Raw genomic sequence first — 16635 nt, 5'->3', positions numbered from 1 at the left:
TGCACTTGTAAAGACTTGATCATTTTCACTCAAAAAGTCACTGAAAGAACTGACGTTGAAGAGTGAAAAAAACGAAAACATTCTCTTGCAAATTTTTCCATACTTCTCCATACTTTTTCTACTATATAGATTTATAGAAAAGTATTGCTCTTTCTCTTATGAATGTTAAGATGTTCAAAAGATTAATACGATAATGTATAAACTAGTTACATATTTAAACTCTCGTCAGTGACTAGAGAAGAGAAGAAATATATTGAAAGACCTTTTCAATCAGAGAAAAAGTGTATTTCAGACAAAAAAAAGGAAGAGAGTCAAAAAAGATCACTTTCTTGACTGTGAAGAATTTTTGCTCGTAGAGTATATATATATATACTTTCTCCTTTGATAATAATTTACATATTTGTTGTTGTAAAATTACTAATTGGTGGAAATATAAATACAATTATAACATTTTAATTGTTTCGAGTGACAAAACTATTTGATGTTTCCGCCGTGTTACATTACTACCTGAAATTGGTTCTCGGGTTTGAATATTTCAGTTCACGAAACGTCGGTATACAAATGACACTGAACGCGATTCAAACCCGAAACCCATCTTCAGATATTAATGACAAAAATATAAATAAAACATTAATATTAATAAAATGTGAAAAAAAAAATAATTTTATATATTTTTTTTCTATATTTTATTCTAGGTGCAAATGCTATTTCTGATAACTAATAATGAATAAAATGTTTGCACTTTAAAACTTATGACTGAATTGTAAACTGTAATGTTACTCATTAACTTGAGAATTTTTTCTGTGAAGCCTGTGGCACACGTGCGTTTTTTTTATGCTAAAGCGCAAATATTAAAAATTTTAATTTGTAAATCAAGAAATTGCCAAATTATCTTGGTGTGTATGATCTAACATGTAAATATTGTGCCACAGGCTTTAGAATAGCCTGAAAATTATTGTGCAAATTGTAGTAAGACAAGTAGTTGTTTAATAAGTTACATAAGTAAGCATAACTAGTTCTGTAATGTAATGTAATGTACATTTATTCTTAAAAACCTGTGAAAAATATTGATTAAGAAAATATTATATATGTAATATACTATTACGTTAAAGTAATACATACACAAACGGAACATTTACATAAACACACACACACGCACACACACACACACATATATATACATATATATATAATATTCTTAGAAAAAAAAGAAATTTGATGTTTTATGATATATATGTATTTTACAAACAGTGTTTTTTATAGTCTTCTTTTCGTACCTCTCCTCATATTTTGTTAGTGTAAATACTTCCAATATTTTTTCCGTTTTCTTTCATGAGAACAAAACTTGTATTAAAAACAACTCACATTTGCAGTCTGTGTAAATTGGATTTTTCGATCATTTTATATTGCTTCTTGCTGTTCTCTTTGAAAAGCTGTATTTACAAAAAATATAAAAACAAAACTAACGCTTTTTTTCACAAAAATTTACATTTTTTTAAGAAAAAAACCATTAAAATTCATATTAGAGGTATCATTGATCGCGATAAATTGTTAAAAAAAAAGTGCTATTCGATTTAAATGAGAAATTGTAGCAAAAAGTTACGCGTTTCTTATCAAGTGCAATAAAATTATTAAATGGAATAATAAACTTTACTTTCTCGAAGCGAACATTCAGTGCAATTAAAACTTAAAATTTTACGATAATCGATAATGATCGAATACGAGAATCGCAAACGCGATTTCTCGATCTTCTTGTCAAATTGAGCGCGTGGCCGCGCGAGTGCGCTGCAGTTTGTTACAAGATGGCGGGTGAGTGAGTGCCTGTGAACGGGACGAGATTGCTGAGAAAATATATACACGAGGGATTTTTCCGCTAACCCGTGACGTTTGTGGGTTTCAGATATATCCTTCATTCAGACAGAGGATCCAGAGGATTCGGACGAGGGTGAGTACTTTAAAGGCAAAAGCGCATATATGTCACGCTAAGTGATTAATGCTGTCGCACGCGCGATGAATGATTGTTCTGCTCATTTCAACTCATTACGGCACAATCCCACTACGAATTACATGCCGTTTTGATGTAGCAAATTATACGTACACGCGTGTATGCACGCATCGGTAACACCGTAATGCGTGGCCACGCGAGACAATTGCAGCACGGCGATGTCCGACGCAATTTCTTGCCGTGAATTTCGAGGTTAGGTTGACATGCAGTCGCATGCGGGACTGGGCGCGTCCAGGGAGACAACGCAAGGATTTCGATAGTTTGTAAGACTCTTCTGTCGCGCAGAACGTTTACTCTCGCACGTGCGACCGACATGTGTAGGACAGAGCGCATTTCTCGAGATCATGGGGCGGTTCTGTTAGTCGAGAGGGGGCGCCACGAAACGCCACGCCGCGCGCCGTGTTTATCTCTTCCGTGGCGTGAGAGAAAAAAAAGGGAGCCGACAACGAGAGGGGAAGAAAAGAAGAGAGTGAGAGCGCGCGAGCATGTGCGCATTTGTGTCGTATTTCTCGTTATCTCGTTATTACTGGTAAAAATGAATATGAAAAAATATTACACGAGATCACCAATCAATTTTTCAGAAAAACTACACAACTCGTGTGCAACCACCTGCGGTTCGCGAATATTGTATATCGATTGCGCGGCAGCGCCAAATCAATAACGATCTTGAAAGATTTCGTGTGACGCTCGATAGTGGTATAGACACGTGATAGTTGTCGATTACTGATGGAATATTCCACCTCAACAATGTTATCAAGAAAAATGACAACGCGTGATGATTACCACACGAGGCGCTCCGAATTTGAATCGTACATTATATTTATAATTTTACTATTTAGTGTTGCAAGCAGAACTTCGAAGAAGTAAATGATTTCTATACATCTAAGTCGTGTGTATAAGGTTTTGCATATGCAAACATGCAAGTTCATCTATGACATCAAATATCATTTAATTAAATGATAATCTTTTTCAATCTTTATTAACCATATATGTTCAAATTTCTCTTACAATTAGCCGAACTTGTAAACAAAGCAAACATGAATCGAATATTTGATGTACAAGATACATATAGACACCATTACAAGCACAAACGCGTAATAATTGTCTGCCTGCCGACACCTAAAATGCAGTGCATTTTGAATTTTTTTGTTCGAAACGTGTCGAGGAGTTGAAACGAAAGTCGGAGTCACGAAGAGTGGCGGCATCTCAGAAGATTAAAGAAACGGCGCAGTTAGCGCGCGCGGTTCTTTCCCCTATCGGGGTTACTGATCTCGGGTTTCTCTTCTATCGTCTATTTGCGAGTGCCATCTGTCGTAAGTAGGACCGTACCAGGATTTCAGTTCTCCCGGTAGTCAAAAGATTGTTCTGAAAACTTTTATTTAACATTTGTAGAAACGTCGGAAAATAAATCTCGCGCTTTTTCAAAAACTTCTATAATGAATAACGCAAAAAATTCATGTTTTTACTATGCGCACGCACATAATCTAATAAACGACGGTTAGTCTAGTTTGTTTTACTCGGGACACGCACATATCCATCTATCTTCGGTGTTTTCTTTCTTCGTTTCTCCTTTCGTCATTCTGTCGAGTATCTTTTCTTGGTCGTCGACCAAGCTGTGGTCTTAGCTGTCTTTATCTTACACTCCAGAAGCCGTTTATCAACTCCGCTCTGCTTATATTTCTAAGCGTGTCTAGAGAGAGAAAGAGAAAAGATTCGAACAAATAACACACACCTTTCTTTTCCGATGCTCGAGCACGTCTATGTAGATCGAAGTGATCGAGAGGATGTGCTTTGCGTGAATAATAATAGTTATTATATATTTTTCGAAATCGATTTTGACAAAAATTTTTTATTTTTTTTATTTTTTATTTTTTTTATTGTCACAATGAAACAATTGAAAAACGAAATTGGTTTAATGAGAACCGCAAAAAATTTCACAACTACTCTGAACAATATTCAAATTTCATTTTAAGGAAAAAAATCACTATTTACTTTAGCAAAATAATCATGATTAAAACTCGGTAATTAGCTTGATTTATAATTTAAATATTGATTAACATAGATTATTGACGAACATTTATTGTTTTTCGAGAGTGCTACACGATACCGTGCGACAATGACCATGGCAGCCATGGTAACTGTCGGTAATCGATTGCGATTATGCAAATTATTTGGTGACTGGCCGTGACAGCTACTGCATTAGACGTTTCTCGGGCATTGATGATTTCTGCTTTTATCCGTCTGACGAAATAGTATCAATTAATCGCGGTCATCTATGCTTCTTACTATTATCTCTAGTTTCTCTTGTATGACAATTATGTGAACAGATTTATAAATGCAATAAGAAAAACATTGAAAATCCGAAATTTTACTTGTTATTTACTGAATTTTAGTTTTGACTGCAGAGAAAAATCGTAATTTTGCTCAGAAAATACGGGTAATAATTGTAAACAGATGGTTATTTCCAGAACGAACAAACAAATCTTGATTGTTGCTTTCAGCACCAACAATAGAGTGCAGGCTCCTTTTGTGATTTTATTTTGTTTTTACATAATTTTAATTTGCTTGCTATTTCTTAATATGATTCATGAAGTTTTTATAAGACTCTTCTTTCACAGAACAGACGTCTCGTTGGATGAGGTATCTTTTTCTTTCCGCCGCGTAACGTCGACTTTATCCGACCGGACACGAGGATGGATAAGAGGGGCGGCAGACACGCAGGGGGCGGAGGGGGGAGAAGGTATGGAACGAGTATAGGCGGATGTATAAAAGAACTTTAATTTCTTGGCATTGCGTGAAGTTCCTTGCCCTTTCAGCCTTTTCGGTTCGGTGGTCTGTTTTTGATAGGAAGACTACGCGCGCCGTCGTCTAGACGCAGCCAGGGGGTTTTACCCACGGCTTTTATGATCGCAACACGAAACGCACCCCTTGACGTGCTCGAACGCAAAAATACCAGTTCTCTTCTCTCTCTCTCTTTTCCTCTCTTTTTTCTCTTTCTCGTTCGTCTTTTTTTTCCCGTGCGTGTCCGCTTTTTTCTATTCTCTCGTCGGCCGTCGCCCTTCCCTCTACCCGTGCGTATGGGCGCGTTACATTAAAATGATTTATTCACCTTATTAAATTCGCATTCGGGACTAGCTAAGTACGCGCCGAGTAGATATCCTGCCGAATCGCAAAACCGGACTTGCCATCACCCTTTCGAAACGACAAACTTCGCGATGCGTTTGTATATTTCTTTTTCTCTTTGCATTTTATTCTTCATTGTCTCGCGGTAGATCGTTGTCGACTACGGACACCTGTTTTAACTTTCTCCAGGGAAAAAAAATTTTTTGTTTCTGATTAAAATGTTAAATTACTGAAATAAAAGATCGATAACATTTTGATTGATTTTACATTGTTCAAATATTTTTAGAATAAGAGAAGTGCAAAATTGTACAATTTGTAGTAACTCTTAATTTAATTTACAAGAAATCATAGTAGGTACTTTGTGCTATTAAGAATGGTCCTAAGTATGGAAACGGTAAGTAAGTTTTTTCTGTTACGTGATATATAAATGTATACATTCAGGTATACATTCTTTTCAAATGATGCCAGCGTACATCTGCGTTGTCTCTGGATTAGATAAACAAGAATGATTTCGAATAAACTATGTATGTAGATAAAAACTAGGGTATGTTAACAGTTAATTTGCTTCTTCGTTTGTATAGTCATCGTCGCTTTGAGCTCCAACCGAGCCGAGAGGTGGCGCCGCCTCTTGTCGGAACGAACAATCAAATAGCGGCCGATTATTACATGACATTCCACGAATACCATTCCAATCTCTCTCTCATCTCCTCCCGCTGTCCAATCGGAGTCTTCTACCCTCTCTTCTTCTCCGTTCCTCTTCCCTGATTCACTCACTCACTCACTCACTCACTCACTCACTCACTCACTCACTCACTCTCTCTCTTTCTCTCTCTCTCTCTCTCTCTCTCTCTCTCTTTTTCTCTCTCTCTCTCTCTTTCTCTCTCTCTTTCTCTCGGAGTTCACCCTTTCTACGTCTTCTCGTTATGGAGGACGCACGAGATTTCCAGCAAGAGGCTTCAACGTCGAAATAGGCGATACAAACGATAAACATTTTGTCATGCTTCTTTTCGTGAACTCTGCTCTTTAGTCTTTGGGTAACTTGATCCCAGCAATTTTTACCTTTGTTTCTTTTTTCTTATATACGTATAATATAAAAGATAATAAAATAACACTAGCTTATATATATATATCTTATGACAATTTTTTATCTCTTTTAACACTTCAACTTTTTAATGATTTAATTTAAGTTTATTGACCAAACAATAGCCAGAGTGTATGGCTACAATATATATTTATTTTTTTGTACACGTAAGTATTTATGTGATTTCTAAATGTTTTTCATAATTTTTTTGCAGTGAGTATTCTTGACATTTATTTTGAAGAAAAATTTGTCGTTTATCTTTCACATTCGGTAATCAAACTGCGCAAAGATTCTTGCGCAGGACTATACTTTACTTTTTGATTGTGTATTCGAGTTTCTCCTGCGCGTTTCATGCTGCTTTCGGGATCGACCGCACCCTTGCTAGAGAAACGCGCGCGATATGTACATACAAGATATTTTGGAAGACGAAAAGAAATCGATTTACGAGAAATTTGCACACGAATTTCCAATATGCTCATCATCATGACGTTAATCTATTTTTGAGGAAATAGAACAGCGTGGTGTATTTTTATTTGGATATATCGTCCAAATATAGTGCACCGAATTGAATCATCTGATATTGAACAAGAAATATCTAATACAAAATTTTCTCGAACATTTATCGTTCACAATCGGACAAATTTTGCATCAAACATTCGTACGTTTTGTTTCATTCGTTTAATAGAAAAGACGGAAATACGATACACTAAACGATAATCGATTTATTAGCATTTGTTCGTTATCGGAGTAATTATCTCGCAGGATATTTCGATTCCGCGCGATCTTTGCTTCGTTTTGCCAGTTTTTCACGAAATGCCAGCGACGGTATCTTGAATTCTAGAGAAAAGAAGAGAAAGAGAGAGAGTGAGAAAGAGGAGGGAGGAGGGAGGGAAGAGGTAGTAGTCGCGCGCGCGACCGGGACTACAAGCACTGTGAGAAATATCGATTCGCAGCTGTCTTCCATTCTGACTGTAATAGCGCGACAGAAACCTCCTGAAGGAGTGTCGGACGCTGTCCGACATTCTGTTGCGGAGGGAGGAGGCAGAAGAGAAAGGATAGAAGCCGTCAGTAGTGAAGATAGTACGATTTCTCGTAAAGCCACGAGAACGAACCCATTCATAAAGACGAAGCCGTGACTAACGAGCACAGAGAAACAGGCGTGAGCTTCTATTCCCTTCTGCCCTTCAATTCTCTCTTTTCGTTCATCTTCGGTCTTCTTTTCCTGCATCTTTTCTTTCTTCTCATTCTAATTATTTTACCACTAATATACATATGTGCCTACTAATTAATCGAACGATGTATATTTTTATCAGTTTTTTTTTTTAATTATTTTCCGTTATTCATGTAAAAAATATAAAAAATATAATCTATGAACAAAATCGTAGAAGTTATAATTTAAAGAAAGTTTTATATGATTTCTTTTTAATATTAATTTTAATGAAATATCGCGAGACTGCCGTATTTTTGGTAGGCTTAGATTTGATATTATGGAGTTACGCGAACATAAGTTCTGAATTTATTTACATAAAACCACATCACAAAGTTCAAAATACAATTCTCTGTATTAATAGTTTTAGAAATGTTGCAATTATACTTGAATTATTAAAATAAAATTTGTATATTTTTCATTTAGGTCGCGCTGATTGTTTACCATTTGCCACATCACGTGAAAAATCATTTGCCGCGTCTTTTTACAGGATAGCTTCAAAAGTTGGCGCAAAATAGACGTAGTATTTTAGTTTTGATAGAAATGATTATCAAATTATGAAAAACTGTTAATTTATTGAGTATAGAATTTTGATCGCAAACAGTATCAATTTTAAAGATGTAATATTATTTTTAAGTCAAACGGTCTCTTGAATTTAACGATCACATTAAAAATACATATACTTAATATGTACGCTCAGAATTAGAAGGATAGTTCAAAAATAAAGTAAAAAACAAATTCACTGCAAGTTTGTGTACTCCACTACGAGGTGCGTCAATGTTGCTTCAAGAAATGAGATACTATGGTACGAAATTGTAAACGTTGTGAACTTTCAACCGAATGACATTTTCCACTGCTTGTTATAAATTCATAGAATCCTAGATTTCGTATAGATCTTCACAGAGTGCATCGAAACCGTGCAGCACATTGCGTATTTCATGTGATCGGTGGGAACAGGGATAGGTAAGCTTCGAAGGGGAAAGTTTTGATTGGGTTACGAGGACCGCTGACAGAGGGATCGATGGATATTCCGGAAACGGAAAAGCTCGATGTAAACGCACTCTACGCTCTCGGTCCTTCTCCTCTCTACATCCCGCTCGGCTATTTCGTTATCACTCTTTCTCTCTCTTTTCTCTTTTTTTTCTCCCTCATATGGCCTTGGCGCAACGTTCGATGGAAAACCACCGTCACTGCCACGGTGGTTCTTTCCTCCCTTTTTCGGTCGGAGAAAGAAAAAAGAGGAAAAAAACAATTTCGCTAATTTTCCATCGCGTACAAGGGCACTGGGACAACCACTCTGTGAAACCAACGTGTTTCCCCACCTTCACCGAGTATTCAGTCGCTTTTTTTCTCGCGCTTCAAAGCAGACGTCGGATCAAAGGTATGCCTTAACATTTATCGGACTAAAACCATTGAGTCGCGTAAATCTCATCCATGGAGTACCAACGGCATTTTCTTGTGGATAATTTACGACCTGTGACGTTCCTTTTTCTGGCCGACACAGATTTGGTCGTTTTGGTTTTGTTTCTTATTTGGCTCTTGTCAAAATCTATACATTTATATATATATATATATATATATATTTGACAAGATAACAGAGAAACAGCATAAATATTTATGATTACAAACATATTTACGATATTTAATTTACTTATTGTACAAAATTATTTTAACGCGAGAACATGTGTTTTTCTCTTCTCTTATCAATAGAAATACAGACGTAGAAAAATTTTGAAAAACTTTAATAACTTTTAGAGGGCTGACATTATATTTTTGGTATCTTATATTTTTGATCAAAATTTATACATATGTAACATACGTTTTATATAAAGTTATCATGCACATTTACTATAGTGGCTAGATCTCAAAGAAGAAGGAACAACTAAAAGTTGTTATCTAAAATAAAAACTGAAGTGTGTATAAAGGTTTTGAGATCACTGATTACACAGAAAGTCAGATTTTTTTTTTTTTATATACTTTCTTACTTAAAGGTTGAAAGTAAAAGAATACCGCTACCTCAAAATTACAACAGATACAAAACTTTCTTTTAGCATTATTTGTTAGAGCTAACGATAGTAGACGTAGAAAGTTTTTATGGTTTCTCTTTTATTTTTCCTTATTATTTTTTTGTTATATTTTTTGTTTATTTTTTTTATTTATTTATTTGTTTTTTTATTTTTTGCATTAATTTTTTTACTTTTTATTTTATTTATGTTGTTTATTCTTTTATAATTAATAAAACTGGAAAACTTATATGTAATCTATTATTATAATATTATTATAATTATATATAATCTATTATTATTATTATAATATATATTTTAGAACGGTATTCTTTTTGTGTTACACTTCAAAGCGGGGAGTTATTGAAGTGTGACACAAATAGTGCACATATAGCAAGTTTAATACCTTGTTTTATCTAATGCACACAATACACACAATATATTATGGATAATGATGTGATAAATTTTCGTCAATTGTTTAGGAAAATGGCATTCTATCAGATAAAAGATATAGACTAAGTATTGTATCCTTAAGATTGTACATTTCCAATAAAATACATGTATCAAAAATTTGAAAACAGAAAGAAAATTTTTAGTCATGCTGCATATTCACATATGCGTGTGTAATTATAATACACATATACACATAATTAAAAAAACTAATCGAATAGTAGAGTGAGTCATTATAATGGCTTCTCTGGCTCTTTCTCAAAGGTTAAAAATTTAATAGTATTTTTACTATTGTATATTTATACATAAATAAACGTCTTTTTTGTTTTATTTTGTCAAACATTTACAAATTTATCTTTATTCGGTGCAATTTGCATTCACAATAATCTCAAGAAGAAGCGATACGGAGGCAGATTCAAGCTGCGTAGATAGCGACAGGTTTATTCGAGACAGTCGATAGGCCCATTAATCAAATCTCGAAGAAACGGAGATGGAAAATAAACGGCATACCTCTTCTCTAATCTGAATAAAAAAGCAAACGTAGATGAGAGCATATATGACCGGTGTGTTATCAGGTGCTTTCAGAAGGGAACGAGATAACGACAAAATATGTCGTAACATATCTTTACTTTCTTTGCGTACAATCTCCTTTTTTCTCACGCACGCATACATACATTAATACGTAATAAAAACATAACAAGATAATTTTAGATTTTTAAATTAACTTTATTTGCTACAAAATATTTACATAAAAAATGTATAAATATTTAAATGTTTAATTATGCATTTAATTTTTTGTGTACATAGTGGTTTTTAGTAATTTTTACCAAAATTGACCAAAAAGAAAAAACCTCTTTCAATTTTGTTTTAAAAAAAGAAAAAACACAAGCGTTTCCTCTTTGTTTTCGTCTGGGTTTTTTTTCGGCTGGTCGATTAAGCATCACGCGTAAAGTATGTAACCGGCTCTTCTGAATGGACAAGTCTCTCTGACATTCTTCTCATCTTTTTTGGAACGTGGTATCCCGGTCTGTACACTGCAAACGCTCCACCTGTACGAATGCGTACACGTAGTGTAAATAAAATTCCTGACTGCACTCTTCACTCTTGCATCACTCGTTCCACCGTTAAACAATGACGGCGTTCTCCAGGTGCGTGAACTTTTGGTATCGTATTTTTTTTTCGTTATTCTATATTTTGAATAAGACGCAGTATCGAGAAACTTGTGCGAATGACCATTTTTAATGATATTTTCTTTTTAACCTTTTTATGTTCGATTGATGTTTCACTTAAAGAAGATTTTCCAAATACCAACCTTGTGTATATAAAATTACAATGTATTTATTTGTTCAGCAACATAAAAACGCGTCCTCTTCGAAATGTAAACGGGCAAAACTTTATAGATGAATTGAATTACGATAAGATCTTACGTATCATTTTTCTAGGAATTCTATGAGGCCTGCGTTATAGCTCGAATATATTAAAACGTGATTTAAAATTTAAATGCGCAAGGATCTACCCTTTTTGCAGTTTTTATGTCAAAATGATATACTAGCTTCTATAGCAACTTTCTATATATATCCTCTCAAATATTTGAATTAGACGACAATGATAATTTACAGACGATCTTCAACTTACGAATTATGCCATGCAAACACACAACGATATATTCTTAAAGAGTTATCGGCATATATATATTTTACAAATAAAATTAAAACTTTTATTTTGACAAATGTTAACATTGACAATAAAAATGTTGCATCCAATATTGATTCATTTTTCGAAATCAACATAAACTTGATCGATTAACAATGTCTACATTTCTCCATAAGTCGCAATGATATAACGTTAAAAGAAGCGCGACTGAACTCTCAATCGGGATTTAATTTGTATGTTAAGTGGCAATAAATATATTTAGGATATTATGTACGATCGTTTGTTTTCGCATGGCATCGACGACACGACTGGGACAAAAATGAGGTCAAAGCTCGAAGCGGCACGAGAAACGGTCGCCTCGAAATCCGTCAGTTTCTCGCGCAATTGTTGCGACAATTTAGCGCCGTTGTCTTCACCATCTCCTCCTTCGTTATCTCGCCAACAAGTTAATCGTTATAAATAACTCGAGCCACGGTTATATTTAATTCTGACCCTCGCGGTTACAGCTTCCACGCTGATACCTCTCTCGAGTCTGCTTTGTCAACGTCGATCCGAGACTTAATACTCGAAGCGTGCAACTCTTCTACCAGTGAACGCACTTCCCAAAAGACAATTTTTTCAAAACTTAAAATAAGTTAAAACTCGAATCTTTTTATTTCTATTGCGTTCGCAGAAATAATACCAAAAAACTCTAAACTTTTTATTTTCACACACACACACACATCTGTTTACGAGTATATTGTACTGATATGTATTTTATTCGCGTAGCGTAATAGTAATATTAAAAAGTTTGTTTCACTCTTAGCGCAAAAAAATTATATATTTTACGTTCTTTTAATATTTAATATAAAACTTGTCTTGATAAAAAAACATCACAAACTAAGTTTTTTCTAGAATGAATTCCGTTCGAAACCTGAATCTTCCATTAATCAATAAATGCAATTTGTCATGCATTCGTTTCGCGTAATAAATCCTTCTATTTGAAAAAGCACATGATATTTGAGCAAAAGCTTCCCTTTAAAACGAATATTTACATCGATAACATTCCTTGGATCACTTCCACATTAAGGACTGCGTCAATTGAAAGGTTAACAGGATTACGACATTGGCACGATATCTCGAAGGTAATCTTTCTTCCGATAATGCGCGAGTACGCTCATTCGGAATATATCTGTCAATACCGCGCGTTGTGTCGAACCGTCTTGCTCGTGTCGCTTTTATCACGTTTCAAGAGAAAAAGAGAGAGGTCCTCTGCTCCGATATGTTTCTAGTAGTTCTTCGGTCAACCTAATTTCAGACACGATTGATAATCGATCGTTTCTTAGGCTTTACCTCCATTTTCTCGCTAACATATACATACGTGTCCGTCTACATCGCCGAATAACAAGCGGCCACCGCTACCGATCGATCGTTCAGTTCTAATTTTTCGCCTTTCACACAAACGACGAGACCGCGACATCGATTTTGCGTCGTTTCCCGGATCATCAATGGAGGAACACATTGTTTCGACGTGAACGCTTCTCCGGTCGAGTAAGTCGAGCAAAACGGTTCGTGCGAGTTAATCTTAGGGCTCGACCGGCAATAAAACTGGACTGCCCTTACATTCCTGAATAATGCGTCGTCTGCTATTTTAAGCCAGGGGTTTAATAAACTTACACATCGCTTAATTAGAGCAACATTTCTCCCAAGCTCGTCTTCGCCTGCGTTTTCATCCGCCTTTTAACCAATCAACAAAGCGCTTCTCTGCTATTGCTTGACCGCTTATTTCTCGATCGCAATCTCGTACTCGGAATTTAAACATAAGTTTCTATAATATTTCTTTAATTCGCAACACATACAATGTAACAGAGTGTTGTAAAATTATTAAATTATTATATTCAGTATTTATAGCGCTAAATTACATTTAAAATAATAATAGTTTTGCAAACTTTACGTTAGGCTTTCGACCAATCAACAGAGTTGTAATTCAATTAACGTAAACACATTGTATGGCAATTTAAAAATAGGGTCTAGAATGTATGCACTTGGTGCATCACCATTTAATTTTAGATCGTTAAATGGAAAAGAATTAACACGATATTTTACAGCAAAAATATTTTTGTCCCGCGAACATAACGTTTTTTTCGCGAAACGCGTGTTCGTGCATCGCAAATAATATGTAGTAAAGTTGCATGAGTTGCGATTTTTCTGTTCGTTCCTTGTGTGCTCGCGTGTACTAATACGTGCATCGAAGTCGCACGACCCGTATCCTCTACTTCTACCTTTCAGTTTCCGCTTTCCTTCTACTCAGTTTGCTATAACGCAGTATTATATTACATATATTCGCTCGAATATCGTATTCTTTTCTATGCTTTTTTATTTTTATAAATCATTGAACAATTGCGCATTAGATCGCACTCTTAACAGACGCGTGCGAGATTTCGATAGATATCTTATCTGACAATTCGTAACATATACGCATAATTAATTTACGTAGTATTTAATTCTGCATTTGTAGTGGTTATTTGCGTCTTAAATTAGCCAGCATTTCTTACATTTTTTTCCCAACATTTTTATTTGCAAATAAGAGATGTTTATGCAAAAATATTTAGAGTTTAAGTTGAAAAATATATTCTTGGTCTTTGTGTGTTGTGTGATAAACACAATGTTGTGACAGATACCGGAATTAATATTTTTCATGAGATCAAAGCGCTGCTAATAGGATTTCATTACACTATTTCGTTACACGTTTCTGCCGCGCCTCGAGACTAGTTACACGGTGCAGCTACTTTTAGAACGCTGCATTTACCTCCATCGTGTAACACGTACACGTCTTTTTTATTCATGTGTGTTACGAATTTCCCTACCCTAGTTACTTCTTGTATCAATAAAATGCTTGGAATTTCGTGCACCACCCACGACTTTCGTATATACGGTATTTATTCTTGCCGCATACACAAAGTACTTTCTCTTTTGTCTTCGATCGTTTTTGTACCTTCTCTCCCGTTTGTCCACGGTTATAGTCGTCACGTCTCTCTTTTCCTGTGACCACCACGCGAGCTTACGTGTGTACCGTGCTGCGAGCTGCGCAACGTGTATGTATATACATTCAGGCCATACTATGATACTATCAATGAATGACTGACTGTCTGGCGTGTATGACGTGGCCACGCACATTGACCATAATAACTTATCTCTTACTCTCCTCGCTCTCTCTCTCTTTTTCTTAACTTTTCTAGATGTTTGTCGTAGTTACGCAAGCACGTGACAAGCATGTTTTTTTTATTCTTCTATTCACATACGGGTTCTCAGTATCGAAAAAAGATTACGTGCGATATAAAGAATTATGTGCTTTTGTAGATTGTTTTGCTACAGTTTATAAAAAAAATTGATTAAATATCAATATATGTGTGAAATTATTTTCTTTTATATATTGATTAAAAATGTAAGAACATGTAACGTTTTAAATATAAATGAAAGTTTAATTGAACTAAACTTTAGCATAGTTTGTATAATCGGTATTTCGTTGAATTCTAATCATTCGAGCATTGTATTTTATACAATCTCCGTGCAATTAACTGTATGTGATAATATATCCACGGTCAATCATCTCGTCACGAAAGCAGAATAACGGTCGTTCGGAAAGCGGGCTACAATTTGACGGAACAATGCGGGGAATGAAGGAACGCAACGAGAAAGAGAATAGGAGCGGGAAGAGGTGGTGGGAAAAGAAGAAGAGTGAACGTATGTAATCGCGATCGTACTTTCCTTATACATTCCGCTCTCCGTCTCGTCTCCATCTCTCGCTTTATCCGGCTCGTTTTCCTTTCGTCTCGCTCGTTCCGGCGTTTCTCCGCTTTGCGTTCGTTCACTCCTCGTCCTTCTTCTATCTCTCTTTCGTTCGCCCGTAACGCTCTGCTATCCGGCGAGCATTAACGGCGTGGAGCGTACGATAGCGCGTGCGTTCTTTACGTACGATGTAATCAATGAATGACGGCATAGTGCGGCACGCGCGGTGATCGTGATGACTTTTCTTATCTGACACTTTTCTCCTTTTCTCTTCTTTCTTTATCTCTTTTCGTCCCGCACGGTTTTGCACATCACGCACCGGTCTTTCCATTTTCCGTAATACGCATTTTTTCTGCTCAGCACACGCTCATGCATGCATTTTTGCGCTCCCTTAACTCTTTCCTTTCCCCTTTGCCCATTCTTCTTCCGTATCCTTTTGCATACTCTCCCCTACTTCCTTCGTCCGGTTCACATTACTCGCAATGCGTATGCCACCGAGTACGGAGCGCGTAGGTACGAGAAGGAAGTCCCGGCAGGAACGCTCGAGGCGTAACGTGTTCTTTTGTGATTTCATCTTCGAAATCAGGTTTACAGGTTTTCGCGCAGAACCGGAACAATTTTGTATAAAACTACACACATGGGATGTTATCAGGTTTTCATTAAGCGAAATAATTGATACGATATGATTAATGTTTGTACTTGGTTGAAAAACATGATTAATGCTTTCTACTTGTAAGTAGATAATAGAGAACTATATGTTAGTTATATATATGTTTCATTTGTTCCATAAAGTCGTAGAATGAAACATGAATATTTTAATATGAATATATGTGACGCTATGTATTATAATATGATAACTTTTAACACAGAAGTCTTTCAAAGAACAAAAATAGTTTATGCAAAAGAAATGAAAAATATTTTTTATTTTTAATGTTTTACGAAGAGAGAAACCTCGAGACATATATTATTTTTCTTTTATTATATTTCTGCGTATCTCCTTTCATTCCCGAAGAAAGAGTTCAATTTCGGAGTGCTTCTAAAATTTGATTATAGATTATATCAATTCTGTTTCTATTTTTTTTCTTCTTTTGCTTTGCACATTTACATGTATATAAAACGCGAGTCTAAAAATTGATTATCAGAGAGCACTAGAAATCAAATTTTCGCGTGGTCCACGTGCGTTCTTTTCCATACAAGTTCTGACGAAGGACTTATTCAATGAAGTGTAATTAACAGATATTTCCAAGTACTTTTTTGTAATTTTCAACTCTTAAAAAATATCTCGTCGAGATCTCATTGTCGAGTTCATAGGAAATACACAGTTTGTCCGGAAAGTTCCCGGACT

The 16635-nt window shown here is 35.4% G+C and overlaps 1 protein-coding gene across 2 annotated transcripts in view; it reads left to right on the top strand.

Annotated features, from left to right (window-relative positions):
- The first annotated feature begins 1813 nt into the window (after nt 1-1813).
- The window catches only part of LOC109851612 (serine/threonine-protein phosphatase 4 regulatory subunit 1-like), a 136115-nt gene continuing 121293 nt past the window's right edge, over nt 1814-16635 (top strand). Inside the window, exons 1-2 of one of the 2 annotated variants that reach the window (XM_020442291.1) lie at nt 1814-1945; nt 4624-4745. The gene's annotated coding sequence lies outside the window, so the exon portion shown is untranslated. The remainder of the gene's footprint in view (nt 1946-4623; nt 4746-16635) is intronic. The other variant, XM_020434817.1, reaches the window with a different exon arrangement.

This window comes from Pseudomyrmex gracilis, unplaced genomic scaffold, assembly GCF_002006095.1.
Source record: "Pseudomyrmex gracilis isolate BER0280 unplaced genomic scaffold, ASM200609v1 scaffold_0, whole genome shotgun sequence".
NCBI lineage: Eukaryota > Metazoa > Arthropoda > Insecta > Hymenoptera > Formicidae > Pseudomyrmex > Pseudomyrmex gracilis.
This window is presented reverse-complemented; position numbering and strand designations above follow the sequence as displayed.